Source organism: Hydractinia symbiolongicarpus, chromosome 4, assembly GCF_029227915.1.
Source record: "Hydractinia symbiolongicarpus strain clone_291-10 chromosome 4, HSymV2.1, whole genome shotgun sequence".
Lineage (NCBI taxonomy): Eukaryota > Metazoa > Cnidaria > Hydrozoa > Anthoathecata > Hydractiniidae > Hydractinia > Hydractinia symbiolongicarpus.
In genome coordinates, this window is record NC_079878.1 from 26,769,094 (window position 1) to 26,783,640 (window position 14,547).

Here is a 14,547-nt window from a genome sequence, read left to right on the forward strand (position 1 = left end):
TTATGCAAAAAATAACAATGAGCAAAACGGTTACTTTTATAATTTACGCGCAAGATTTCAAAAATTTTGTTTACAAAACTGATTTTGAAAACAATGCAGCAATCTGCAAATCGGCAACGGATGGTTTCAATGCAAACAAGAAAGCCGGGCGGCCATAAAACTGGGTAACTAATGGAGCCACTTCAAACCCAGTTTACTCGTTGTTTACTCGAAAAAATAACATCGCAGAATGAACATCATGTTGCATCGTTTCGCTTATTCATTTCTAACGGATATAAATAGAAAGTTTTCAAAACGCTGAAAATGTAGGCACCACTTGAAGAAAAGTTTTGCGGTATGTGCCTGTTGGTGAATTCTCTGCTTCGTGGGTAAATCTCGAAAATATTTTCCCACGAAAATTTCTCTTACACAGTAGAGTCTCCATCAGTCGAACCTCTATTACTTGAACGTCTTCTTAACTCGAACGAATTCTTTGGCACCGTGAAAATTTCCTAATAAACTCTTATAAAAAAACCACTACTCGAACCTCCATAACTCGAATGTTTCCTTAATTCGAACAGATTATTTTGTCCCTTGAAGGTTTTTGACTCCATAACTCGAATTTTGTGGCATTTTGAAAAAACATTGATAAGTTTTCCTGATCATTTAACTCTTTATCATTTTCATATTTTATTGTTTACGTGTGTTGTGGGCCTTATATTGTTCGAATGCGTGATTCGAATGTTTTGTTTGTGTTTCGAACGACAACGCTTTCTTAATAGGCTGTTCAGTCACGTGACTTTTTGCCGTGTTCGGAAATTCAGCTTAAAACAAGCTCGCACACGGCAACGCGTATTTTGTTATTGCGCGTGATGGCACTTATTTTAAATCGTCGAATTCGGCACCTATTTCGCTTAAGACAGATGGTGTATGGGCAGATAGTGATTGTTAAGTACCTTAAATTTGTTTTTTTGAATGAGACTTGTTTAAACGACCAACAGTGTATTCAGATTTCGACGAGGGAAATGTAAACTTGGCGCAAACAGAGGAAAGTGCATGACGTATCAGGTAGTCTCACTTGAAATTAGTTTATATTAAAAATATACTTTCAATTTCTATTCTTATTCCTAACTTTCCTGCATGACAAATCTGGAGAAAAAGCATTTTTTGTTTATATCGAACCCCCGTCTTAAAGTTCTATGTGACTTGCTGCAGTGCAACAACGAATTTCGACTTTTTATTTATTTTATTTTATTATATAATTTATAGTCTTGGAATGATGGCTATTAATCATGGCTATGTGCTAGATATTCCAGTTAACATTAGACACAGCTACTAAACTAAAGCACCAAAGCTAGCTAGCTACCTAGCTATATATATATTAGCCGAAGTAGTGGACCAGAAGATGGAGTGTGTGATGTTGTGTTTAATTATTCCATACCACTGTGTGGTTAATAGATAAAGGTATATTTTGCTTACTACTAGTGTGATTTGGTTTTTAAACACTTAAAGTATTAGGCTTGGAAATTTGTTGATTCCAGATACCAATTTGTTACCCACTCAGTTCTTGCAAACTGTTTACTGTTTACCATTATTCTTTTTTACAAAAACGCCTCTCTTCCAACTTTCCAGGCCTAAAGTTAGCTAAGAGTCAGAGTAGGTTACTTTATAGCTAGCTTATACTGTTTTAAAAAGCAAGATTTAGATAATAATTGAAGAGATAATGATTATATAATGTTATTTTTGTAAATATTCCATTGTTTAGTATGTATAGCTATATCATAATTGCTGACGTAAACTAGAAAGGCAGATAATACACAGTCTAGGTAGGAATGGTATTTTAAAAATAATATGCATTGTTAAAAGTTTTGCAGCTTATGTTAGACAATAAAATTATTAGTGCAGTTTCGCTTGATATATTTTCAGCTTTAAAAATGAGTATTAAAAATAAACAAGTTTATGATCTTTTTTCTTCATTGAATGAAAAAAGCATTAAAGAAGTAAGTGATGGATTTGTTTTACTTGGTGTTGAAATAACATGTCCAGAAAAAGCGTTATATACAAAAGTTAAAAGACTAGTAGAGAAAGTAAATGGTCTGAAAAAAAGGAAAGCTAATTCTGCTATAGAAACTTTGTTGGAAGCTGAGTTTAGTGTTCCAGTGCAAATTACCCCACATCAGCGATCTATTGATGCGGCTAGTTCTAGAAATGAAGTTTTGTTTAAAGAGAAAATGAAACAATTAAAGGAGGAAAACAAAAGTTTAAAAAGAAAGTGCGAAAATTTTCAAGAATTAGAAATTCAATACAACACACAAGTCAAAGAGGTTAAGAAACTTAGTAACGAGTTATTTGTAGCAATGAAGGATGAAAATAAGTTGACAGCAGAATATCGTCGTATAAAGAACAATTATCTTGAAGTAGAGGAAAAACTTAGAAATGTGGAATTGAAATTTAAAGATAATAGCAAAGCGAGGGCAGATAAATTGAGAAATTTATCAAAGAAAATTAAAAACAGAGATGATAAAATTAATAAAATGGAATCAGAAATAGCTGAATTGATATCTGGTACTGAGAATAAAAGTGATGAGTTGGATGACATGAAAGTAAACTTGAACAGACTCAATGATAAATTAGAAAACAGTGAAACTATAGTTGATGATCTGCGGAATGAGAAAGCAAAACTGAAAAGAAAGACGCACAGTTTGTTGTTAAAAATTGAAAACCAGAAAAAATTGATTGACCACAAAGAAGTGAATGATATGAAGTGTTTAAAAAGTGATTATGACAAACTCTGTACAAACATGAAGCAACTTACTGAAGAAAATCGTGATTTGCAAATGCTCGTTTCGTTATTAAACGACAATGAAATTGTAACATTTGAAGGTGGTCGTTATTCAGACGAAATAAGAGAAGTTGTTATGGAATTACTTTCCTTGAATGTCAGCATGGGAAAGGTAAATGATGTGATCAAGGTTGTACTTGAAAAACTTGCAAAAAAAAGGGTTGACAGGTTGCCTTCACAAGGTTTAAAAAGTCATTTAATGCAAGAAGCATTAATTTTAGCACAATTACAGGTTGCAGAAGCAATGATTGATAATGACAAGGAGGCGTTTGGTAATTGTTTACATGGAGATGGTACATCAAAATACCATAAACATTATCAAAATTTTCAGATTACAACATCGAAAGGAAAAACTTTAACATTTGGATTATCAGAAGTTGCAGGTGGCGATGCGGCAATAGTAATGAAAAATTTTACTGACACAATTGATGACATGTGTGACATTCTGAAAGAATGTGACAAGGATGCAAATTTTTCCCGGCTTGTCACATCAATCAAATCTACAATGTCGGATCTTGGCCCTATTAATCCTTTATTTAACTCACAACTGAAATCTTTAAGGGAAAAATTATTACCAAATGTTGTAGAAAACTGGAATTATTTAAGCGAAACACAAAAAACGGACATGACCGATATGGGAAATTTCTTTTGCAAATTACATCTTCTGGCAAATTTTGCCTCAGAGGCAGATAAAGTTCTGCATTCATTTGAGAGAATGGTCCTCTGTGATGACTATGAAACAGTATTTGCCTTCAATAGTGCAAAAGAATCTTCTGCTTCTAGATTAGTGCGTACAGCTTGTAAAGCTTTTCATGTGCGTGGAAGTGACGAATGTGGAGTAGCATCGTATTTTAACTCGTTTTTAGCTGGTCGCAATCAGAAATCTTACTTTGTACCATTTATTGGAAATCGTTTTAACATATTGTTTTATAACGCTGCTGCATTATATTACCATCGTGATGCAGTCGTATCTTTTCTTTCATCATGGCCTGATCCTAATAATTTACTGAAAGCTGTAAATGAAGACGTATCAAATAAGTTGTTTCTTAGTGAAGTCAGAGCACTTGGCATTATTGATAAATTATTGACTGGTCCATTGTGGCGATTAATAGAGTCTTGTGAAAGTATCCTCGAAATAAATCCATACCTGTTACAACTTAAAGTCAAACTATCTGCACTCTGCAACAATTGTTCATCACTTCTATCTGGCAGTCATATTTTCCAAGAGGATGGTATTATTGTACACAACAAAGATGAATTATTTATCAAGCTATTTGAGGATACAGGTGATGATGAATTGGATATTCTAACACAGCAAGCCCTTGAAATTATTTGCCATGCAATTCTCATCATCTTAGAGCGTCAATGTAAGGATCAACTGCCTGGAGGAAAGTACTGGAGCCCCAGTCAGATAATAAAGGAGACGTCATCAATTGTACCAGTAACCAATAAGGCTTCTGAAAGTGACTTTGCAATTTTGGATTTGTTAGTGAAAACGAAGCCAAGTGCCAATGTTGAAACATTGCAGGCTTTAACCATGTGGTCGCGTAACAAAACACTTGATTGGTTTGAACAGAAGTCTTATGATGAGAAAAAAAGTATGATGGAATCAGCCAGACATAATGTGGAAAAAATGAAGGCGAAGTATAAATCAAGGAGAAAAGAACTGTTGGAGGAGAGGAAAAGGAAATTGCTTGCTAAACAAGATATGAAAAAGAAAGCTGAAGAGAAAATAGCATTGAAGAAAGTGGAAGCTTTTAACAAATTGCTTGAGCTAAATGTCCAGGCTTGGATATCTGTTGATGAACTGAAAAAAAACGTCATGGATATATCATCACAAAAACGTGCAGAAGTTTTGCTAGCGCAAATGAATTTTTACAGGCATGTTATGCCTTTCAAATGCAATTCCAAATTGTTTAACAAAACAAAACAGAGTGGAAACAAAAGAGTTGATTTGTCTTGGGAAGAGCTTCTTGAAAACTTTGTTAAAATCATGCATGTAACATTTTCATCATCTGCAGAAAAGGTAACAAAGGATAACCTGAAGTCGAAGGAAGATAGAGATGAAGTAGTTGCAACCCAAAAAAAGGAACTGATGGAAAAGATCAAGAAAGAAAGGATGAAAAAACTGTCTGAACAACAAAAAAGCAACAAACTCCCTTCCTTCATCAAAGACCCTGATTGTTTAGTTGGTTTACACATACGGCATCATTTAAAGGAAGAAGATGAAGAGGATGCATATTGGTGTAAAGGGGAAATTCTAAGTGTAGCAAAACGACATTCCAATCCTAAACGCACGTTGTTTAATGTAGTATATGAGTCAGAACCTGAGACAGTTTGGAGTTTTCCAATAATTTTAGATTTTGAGAAGGGAGACGTTATTATGTTATCTTAGAATATAGTTAGTTATAGTATAGTTATATATTTGAGGGAAGAAATTTTTGTGGTAATGTATTTCGTTCAAACCGTGGAACTTTTTTATGGCAAAAACTTCTTCCTTTGAGGATCATTGTTTTGTCAACTTGTGACATGTGGTATATATTGTTCTATTAAAACATTTAGCACTTATGGTAGCTTAATATTTTGCGTTCTTTTTTTTATTTAGGTGCTAAAAGGTGCAGTTGTTCCATTTTCATCTGGTCTGCATATTTATACTCTGTCAAATATTTTGCAAGCTTTAAGAGTGTTTGTCAAAGTTTTATAGTTACCAACTTAGTGTTTTACAGTGGTTCCTGTGGACTTTCTTTTTACATTTCCTTAAATTTGAAATATCTTTTCAGCTATTACGTTATTTTCTCTGGCTGGTCTGCAAAAATATAAATTTCGTACATTTCTATGAAGTCTCTCAATGTTAAGATTACAGTTTATAAACATTTTTGCCGGTTATTGTATAATTGTTTTGCTTTTATACATTGATTTTATGTTATTTTTGAGCTACAGCATCATTTTTACTATCTGGTCTGCAAATTACACTCTTGTCAAATATTTTGTACTCTTCAAGAGTGTTTGTAAAATTTTTGAATAGTTACTAATTTGTGGTGTTTTATTATGTTCCTGTGAATTTTTTTCGCATTTTCATCAATTTGGAAAGATTTTTTCAACTATGACGTCATTTTTTCTATCTGGTCTGCAAATTACACTCTTGTCAGATATTTGTACTCCTTAAGAGTGTTTGTATAATTTTTGAATAGTTACTAATTTGTGGTGTTTTATTATGTTCCTGTGAACTTTTTTGCATTTTCATCAATTTGGAAAGATTTTTTCAACTATGACGTCATTTTTTCTATCTGGTCTGCAAATTTACACCCTTGTCCGAAATTTCGTACACTCTAATGAACTTTGTTTAACGTTAAGATTACAGTTTATAAAATTGTTTACTGGTTGTTGTATACTTTCTTGCGCTTTTAGAGCAATTTGTAGTAATATTTGAGCTATGACGTCATCATTACGTCATTTCTAAAAATAAACCATCAAAAATTAATATATTTTTTCTTTTACAAATATACTATCTACTGTAAAAATTTTAAGTTCTTACCATGTCTCAATCTGGAGTTATTGATTTTTAAAGATAGAAATTGTGAAAAAAAACCTATACATGACCCCCGTCTTTGTGCCGTGTTTTGTTGCGAAATTGGCCGAAAAACGCAACAAAAAAGGGCTATACTATCTATCATAAAAATAACAATAACTAGAGAATGGCTTGGAGTTAGGAGTTGCGCGACCCCTCGTTGAAACCGTATAGAAATGTAGAAAACGTTGCATACGGCTAGAAGGTCGAGCGGCGCATAGAAAAATTTGACCTGAACAGCCTATTCTTAACCAATTTTCAAAAACAGAATTTCATAGCAATCTGACAATGGCGTCTGTGGCAGGGTCAAAAAGAAGTAGAGTCGATAACAAGTCCTGTAAAATAAAATACCCCAATAAGTAAGACTACGTACTTAATATACTGTTTTTTTTCATCTGGTAGGCAAATAAGGGAAAAATTTTGAAAAAACTTGAAAACCTCTACTACTCGAACGTCTCCTTAACTCGAACGGTTTCCTTTTTCCCCTGGCCGTTCGAGTTATGGAGACTCTACTGTATAAGTACATATCTAAAATCTTGTAAAGTCTTCCAGCATTCACAGAAATTAAGAAAGACATATATCAATATCTTTTTTTTTCATAAAACTATCGCAGTACAACAAAATACCAACAATTTGCAATAAAATATAGATGGTGTAACAACTCCACTGCGCTTATGAAGGCTGTGGCAAAAAATTGCTAAAAGAAATAGAATCACGCTAAAAAGCTTTCCCTATGAAACACAAAGATGGCAACGTTTGCAAGAATATGTAGAAAAATATATACACGTAAAAAAGAATCTAGATTTACTTGAATTCAAGAATGATTCCACTCTATCATAATTTTCAATATTGTTTTCTTCCTGCTAAAAAATAACTAAGAACGACTGAATAAAATCACTGTACTTTCAAAGTAGCTACAGAACGTTTTAAAAGGAACATTTTTGTGTTTTTCTTTGGAAGTCTGTACAACATTCTTAACTTTTTCTTTTTCATCTACTTCCAAAGTCGATTACAACAACGAATTATCAGATGTATCATATCTAGTAATAATACGTGACTGAAGCATTGTTTTAACAAGTAAAGCTCTCTTTTTAATAGGAATAGAAAAGCAATCTTCTAAAATTTCATGATTACAACCATACTTAATTTTTTCGTTATAGTCGGTAAGAAGAGTGAAGCAAACTTTCGACAAAACTTTGCATTGATCCATGAGAAGCATGTTGTCACAGTTGCCACGTTTGATCATTCCTTTGTCCTCATTTGAAGCATCAAGGCTATGCTTGCAATTGATACACACATACTCTGTCTGAAAAGACCTCATGTCCACTGAAGCGATTATATTGACAACTGAAGTTTTGGAATGATCTATCAAATCTTTATCTCCCAATTTTACACGTTTCCTATTTTCTAAATCGACAGTGGTGAATTAGGTTGATTTCAATAAACGCTGCGATAAATATTTGGCAATTCGCATGTTCGTAAAAGCATAACATTGTTTGTCCTTCAGAGATTTTTCACTGATATCACTGAAAAAAGTGATTGGTACAGTTTCTGTATCGTCACTTATTGTTGCCTTTCTAAATTTCAGAGGTTTACCATCTTTCTCACATGTTTGAATTGGCCCAATATCGAAGTAATTCCGACTGCTTTTACTATATTATAAAGGACATTCATTAGAAATTGCTTCGATGTTTTTGTAAACTAACTCGTGTGTTGGTTTCTCAAAATCAGGAGTGAATTCACATACACTGGAGAAATCAGTTATGAGGGCGTCATTGCTATCGCCTCTTTTAAACTTCTTTATTTCACAACCAGAATGTTGTTGAAAGATACGTTTCACCAAAGTATGTTTCTCTGGAGAAAAACATACGGTTTTCTCTTGTTTTTCTTCTGTATTCAAGGTGAAGTCAAAATACTTTCCCTTCTGATTTTTCATAGCTTTAATGGGAGATACTGCAGTTACATATCCAACAATCAGGTTTGCAGAATCTGAATATAGAAAATCTTGTCAGTAGTGCAGCTACATTATGCACCTTGAAAACAGACAAAATAATTTTGATACTTTTAGGAGTGGTAGGTGGAGTTTTGCTGAAAGATGCCATTTCAACCTCGAAATAATTCAATAATATGTGAGTGACACAAAATAACAAAATCAAAGTTAAATAAATGAATAAAAAATTTAAAACACTTCAAAAAAGTAAAGAAATTGCATCATCATCAATGTACTTGGATTAATTCAACAAATCACCTTTTTCAACCACTGATTCTAAATCATTTTCATTCCACCTTGCAATCGACTTTATTTCAAAAAAATCAAATGCCATACAAAGCTATACACGTGCACTGAGTACCTCTTGTAGATAGATAGATAGATGTGCATATTTTACATGGCTAGCCTCACAAATATCGAGGGATATACCCTGTCTATTATTTCCAGGAGGGGCCATGTCGTAGATGGAGAGTCCTAGAGTATTTAATGCTCATTTTGAGCTACGCAGACCCAATTAGAGCCCGCGCTCTACTAGACAACTCCCGGCAACATCCAACAGCCCACACAGTGTGCCATCTTCCCAATTTCCCTCACATGGCTTGGGTTAACCCGGGGCTATGGTAACATTCACTCGCCCATGTTGAATCGCCGTCAAGAGGAATCGAACCCCGGTCTCCCGCACAGAGTACGAGAGCTATAACCACTAATCTACGGCGCCACCAAATTTTTGGTTCCCCTGATGCAAGGTCGCTCTGATAATAGGAAATGGTTCCTCATATAAATAGTATAAATATAACATGAAAAGGAAGTACAGTGGAGAGTACATAGGATTTCCGCACCTCGCCCCCACTATACATCAAAATTTTTCATATTTTGTTAATTTTCGACGCGACGGCCCAGTAGTTTAATCTGTTCATTTTCGCTTTAATATTTGATTAAGCGAGAAAACTATGTTTTGACACGGCGATGGAGTTTTGTTGTTTTTTAAAGATGGTATTGAGAGTAAAGCTGCCTACATATTTTAGCCACGTGATACATAAATCAGTTTTACTAATATCACATGACCTTTTTTCGGACACATACCGCCTCAAACTCAAACTCTCGGTAATCTAAGCTATATCACAATTGACGGAAGAGCTTGTTCTTCAAGTAAACGAAGAAAAGGTATGTTTAGCTAGCTAATACATCACTATTTTTTACATGTAATGATCCCCTTCTTAGCCTTTCTCACACCTAAAGCTAGCTAGCATAAACTGCCGACTTAGCTGGAATAATAATAGAACATGGATAGTATATAACTATATAGCTACCTAGCTTCCTTTTTTTTTGCTCTTTTTTATGCTAACTATAGCTAGCATAAAAAAGAGCAAACAGTGCCATATAGCTAGCATAATACACTAGCTACAAAGCTAGCATAAAATTAACTACTTAACTGGGATAAAACTACCAATGTAGCTAACATAAAATTAGCTATGTTTTGCTTTGTAAACTTTTGAGTTTTTGGAAAAAATTGTGATGGATTGGGAAGTCATCAGATGAAAAGCGAGTTATTAAAAACATTCAAACATCCATTTAGCTATTATAATTTTGTTGTTTTGATGCAGACAAAGTCGTGGATGCCGACAAAGACGTGATCAAGACGTATTTTCAGATAATGTATAAGGAACTGATATACATATTGGAATATAGATATATTGATAAATGGTAATGCCAAATTTCGTTAACAGATTCATTGTTAATCCTGTTGGGTTTAAAATTGAATTTTAAAAGTTTTTTTATTTTTTAATTAAACCTTTCTGGCTAACTTTTTTTTTGAGGAAAAGATTTTGAGGATGAAGGTAATCTTTAAGAGATGGATTTTTACAGAAAGAATTTTTCATGATTTTTTTAGGTTTTTTTTCTTTAGTTTACAAGTTTACAACAAATTTTAAGAGTCAGTCATGTGTTTATAACTTATTCGCTGAAATAAATTCTTGTTAATAAGTATAAAGAGAACATTTTCTTACTTACATGTAATTTTGCCATGATATCTTTTCAACCTTTTCCTATCGTTGTCAGAATTCTGCCAATTTTGGAGTTTTTTTTTGTGAGAATCAATTGTTTTATATCGGGTATTTATCTATATAATAATACGCCAGTTCCGTGTGTCTGTGACAGGCAAAGTGGATGTGTTCATTTTTCTTTGATGTTGCCGAAAAATACATGTCTATTACGTCAAATTTTCTGACGTTACAGCGCGACGTCAATAATACTACTTTAACGTCAATATCCTATATTAAAATAATGAAGCCATTACAGTGCATCTAAAACTTTAAGGGCAAATAACTTGGAAACGAGGTGGTGACGTCAATGATTTTTCACCGCGTGGGTAACTAGGGACCACCTAGGACCAATTTGGGTAATTTTCCCAAACCTGGGTCCACGAATCCATTTCGGAATGGACGGGTTAATTGCGTCATCAAAAATCTTTAAACTCTAATATCTCTGCAACCGTTTACCAAAAGTACATGATCCTATACATTTTCTTAATCAGTGCTTCAAGATCTATACGATGAAGGCAACAGGTATACGAATTTCTTAAAAAAAATTTTGGGTTTTGACGGTTCATTGCTGACGTCAGCAAAATTTTTAAAACCTTATATCTCCTTAGGCGTTTGTCGAAAACATATGATCCTATACATTATTTTGATCAGCGTTTTAACCTCTACACATTACAGGCAACAAATAAACTAAGCACTGCTGACGTCAGCAAAAAATCTAAAAAAAACTATTTTCCATTGTCCCTCTGCCTAAGTTGATTTTTCCACGGGCCTTATCGACTAGTCTATATAATAATACACCAGTTCTGTCTGTCTGTGACTTTTGCAAAGTGGATAAAATTTCTTTGATAAAGTCTATAAAACATCGTCTATAAATTTGTTCTGTAAATTACCAAACTTTGACGTTAAAGCAATATTGACGTCAAAGGAAAGTATATTAAGATTAGTGAAGCCATTGCATTGCGCTTTTAAATTTAAGGCTAAATAACTTGGAAACGGGTGGAAATAACTGACGTCATCTCCTGCGTAGGTAACTAGGGACCACCTTTGACCAATTTGGGTAAGTTTCCCAGACCTGGGTCCCTGAATCCGTTTCGGGAATGGACGGGTTGATGACGTCATCAAAAAACCTTCAAACCCTAATATCTCTGCAACCGTTTGTCAAAAATACACGATCCTATACATTTTCTTGATCAGCGTTTCAAGATCTATACGATGAAGGCAACAGGCATACACATTTCTGAAAAAAAAAGTTTTGTGTTCTGACATGTCTCTGTGGACGTCATCAAAATTTAAATGACGGTTATTTTTCTCTGTTATCCTGCCTAAGTGGATTTTTCCACGGGCCTTATCGACTAGTCTCTTATAATAATACAGAGACTGTGTCTGTTTGTAACAGGCAAAGTGGATATGATTATTGATTTCCGCCGGCGAAGGCGGAATCTTTAATATCGCCTGGGAAGATAGAGAGATAGATAGATAGAGACAGCCCAGAGCCTGGACGCCTAAAACTTGTCCGGGCTAAAGCTTAAATCCTTGTTTTGACAGATTCTTTTCTGAGAACGAGGCTAAATTCAGTTTTAAAGACAATTAATTCTGATATATATCACAACCAAATCTCAGTATAGGTTACGGGAAATAGCAAAGCATGGTTTTCCTTTGTTACGTTGTGTCATTCGTAAAGAGTGAGCCAATGACATAAATTTTTAGGACTTACGTACAGGGCACTTTGGTTACACTAACTAGAAATTAAAAAAAGGTTGCGAAGCATTTCGCAAGTTGCAAGCAAAATTAAACTATCCAATACTTTGTCCCTAGCGCTTCTTGTTTAATTGGCGCTAACATCTTCCGAAATACATCAAAATTGAATATCATATAGAAGAACCCTGGGGACGAGGTAGGAAAATGAACGCTCTGCGGAACAATTCGTTGCTCAAAAACAGTTTTTTTGCGAATAGACTGCGCGAGTATTTGATGTGCGTGGGATATTCTTTTCAAAATGTGCGAGAAAATTAGATTACGCGAAACTAACAAAAACGAATAACGCGTGTTAAAATTTTGTACCGCCTTTTCCCACAGAATGGTAAAAGTAAAGAGCGCAATACAAAATTACACTTTTAGCAGTATTCCGAAAGATATGTGATACATCGAGTTGTACTACCCGCAGAAGTTGTTCCTAACGTTAACGATTTCGTAAATGACCTCACAACAAAACAGTATTTTTTTCACGTAAAAATACCGGCAGTAGAAGCCACAGAATCTGCTGGAACGAATTTCGAAAACTTACGGGAAACAATTAAAACAAAAACAAACAAATCAAAACAGTTTTTTAACTTTATCAAGATTTATTAAATAGCTTCAAATTTGGGCAGAAAAACAATAACGGATTCGCCTTCTTTTCACCACACGCATTAGAAGATTACATCACTCACTCCCATTGTACACAATCTAAAAGAAAAAGAAAACATTTTCATATAGTGAAGCTTCCAGTGCCTTTAAGGGATGGCCAAGTCAATGGAATTGAAAGCACTGTTTTTCATCTTATAAATAATTAAGGCTAATTCGGAAAAGTATAAAAGAAAAAAACTAAACAATTTGGCAACTTTACTAATTTTATACGCAAAGTTCCAACCATACCAACAGTTTCCAAATATGACAAAATCATTTTAGAAGTGTTTATTTTTTCAGAATTTGATTGATGCAAGGCCAAGGGAAATTAAATAAGTTTATTGTCCTAGACCCATTTAAAAACATATGCTTCTCATCATTCGGTTTTTTTTCAACCAACATTAATGTAATCACCCAGAGGAAATTATAATGTGTCTTGTGTGTGTTTTAGAAGCTGAGTACACAAATACACAAATATTACAAGTTCAGCACTAATAGAAAAGCACCTTGGATAGGATTCTTTGTTGGGCGAATAAAATGACTGACAAATGGTTTATCGTGAATGAAATAGTAATTTTTACACAAATAATTAAAAAAATAATGAACTTTGTTATGTGGGTTGTTCTCAAACACACGTGGGTGGTGGACAAAAACTGTGATGTAATTTCTCTTGGTCTATTATTCCTGAGAATATTCTAAAATAAGAGGGTGTCAATAAGCTGCAAACAGCCACATATATAAGTGCGAGTTCGGGCAATTTTTCCAATTAAATTAGTGATTGTCTTCCAAAACCGCCCGCACTTTCCCGATCTTGCCTGGAGCATTTTCAAAATTCAATTCCTTGGAAAAAGATGCTTTAAGAGAAAGAAGTTAATAAAAATTAAAAGTTATTTATCAAGTAAATTTTATCAAAAACCATCAAAAACAGTTCTTTTAAGAACTTTACTACCACATAGTTTACTTTATGGTCTATGCAGGTTTTTTCGGGTGAATACTTCAATTTTTTTGCAAAACGCTAAACTTGCCCAAAAACGCCTGCACGTTATACGGCGTATGCAGCTTATCAGCACCCTTGTTCTAAAATTACAAGCAGTTTCCAAGATGCCCACGCCGTTTAGAGGACGTGGTGCGGCTTGGGCATCCTTGAAGTTCTGTTTAATGACAGTTTTAATGTTTTAATGTCGTTTTAAACCTTGTTCTCAGGGAGAGTGTACGGAAAACTAATTCCTATTGACAATTACATTGCTGTTGGTTTGATAGCAAAAGTGGATATTTTTTTAATTACTGTAACAGGTTACTTATATAATAAATAAAAAATGATAAAAAACGGTTGGTCAGCTCACTCTAGCGCCCAGAGCTATTTGTTTTGTCTGCGCCCTAGCTACAGGTTTTCCTATATCTGGCTATCAGTTAGGTAGTAATACAGCTTCTCCATATGTATTCTACAAATTACTTTCAATTCTTTTATACAAAACTGAGCTCTAGCTAGCTACCTTTCGTGTGATTAAGCCTTACCTTGATTTGGATAAAACCAATTAAAATTGATAATATTGTATTCTTACATTTTCTTAGAAACAATAAAATAAAACACAGCTCGGCGCGTTATAATTGTACAAATTACTTCAATTTTTCTTTAGGAAAGGGTACCTTACACAGGAGCTTTCCAATCCAACTAAAATCTCCAGAAAAAGCACAGCAACAAAAAAGCTTAAAATACACAAGTAAAGTCGATTAGAAACAG

The 14,547-nt window shown here is 34.0% G+C and overlaps 2 long non-coding RNA genes across 2 annotated transcripts; one reads left to right on the forward strand and one right to left on the reverse strand.

The window, feature by feature from the left end:
• Nucleotides 1-809: 809 nt before the first annotated feature.
• LOC130642140 (uncharacterized) lies at nucleotides 810-6,302 on the forward strand. The gene is made up of 3 exons (XR_008982544.1): nucleotides 810-1,047; nucleotides 1,249-1,443; nucleotides 5,427-6,302. It is a non-coding gene; the product is annotated as an uncharacterized LOC130642140 (long non-coding RNA).
• A 6,432-nt stretch (nucleotides 6,303-12,734) lies between these two features.
• Nucleotides 12,735-14,536, reverse strand: LOC130642141 (uncharacterized). The gene is made up of 2 exons (XR_008982545.1): nucleotides 14,322-14,536; nucleotides 12,735-12,866 (listed from the first exon to the last, which is right to left on the reverse strand). It is a non-coding gene; the product is annotated as an uncharacterized LOC130642141 (long non-coding RNA).
• Between the last annotated feature and the right edge of the window lie 11 nt (nucleotides 14,537-14,547).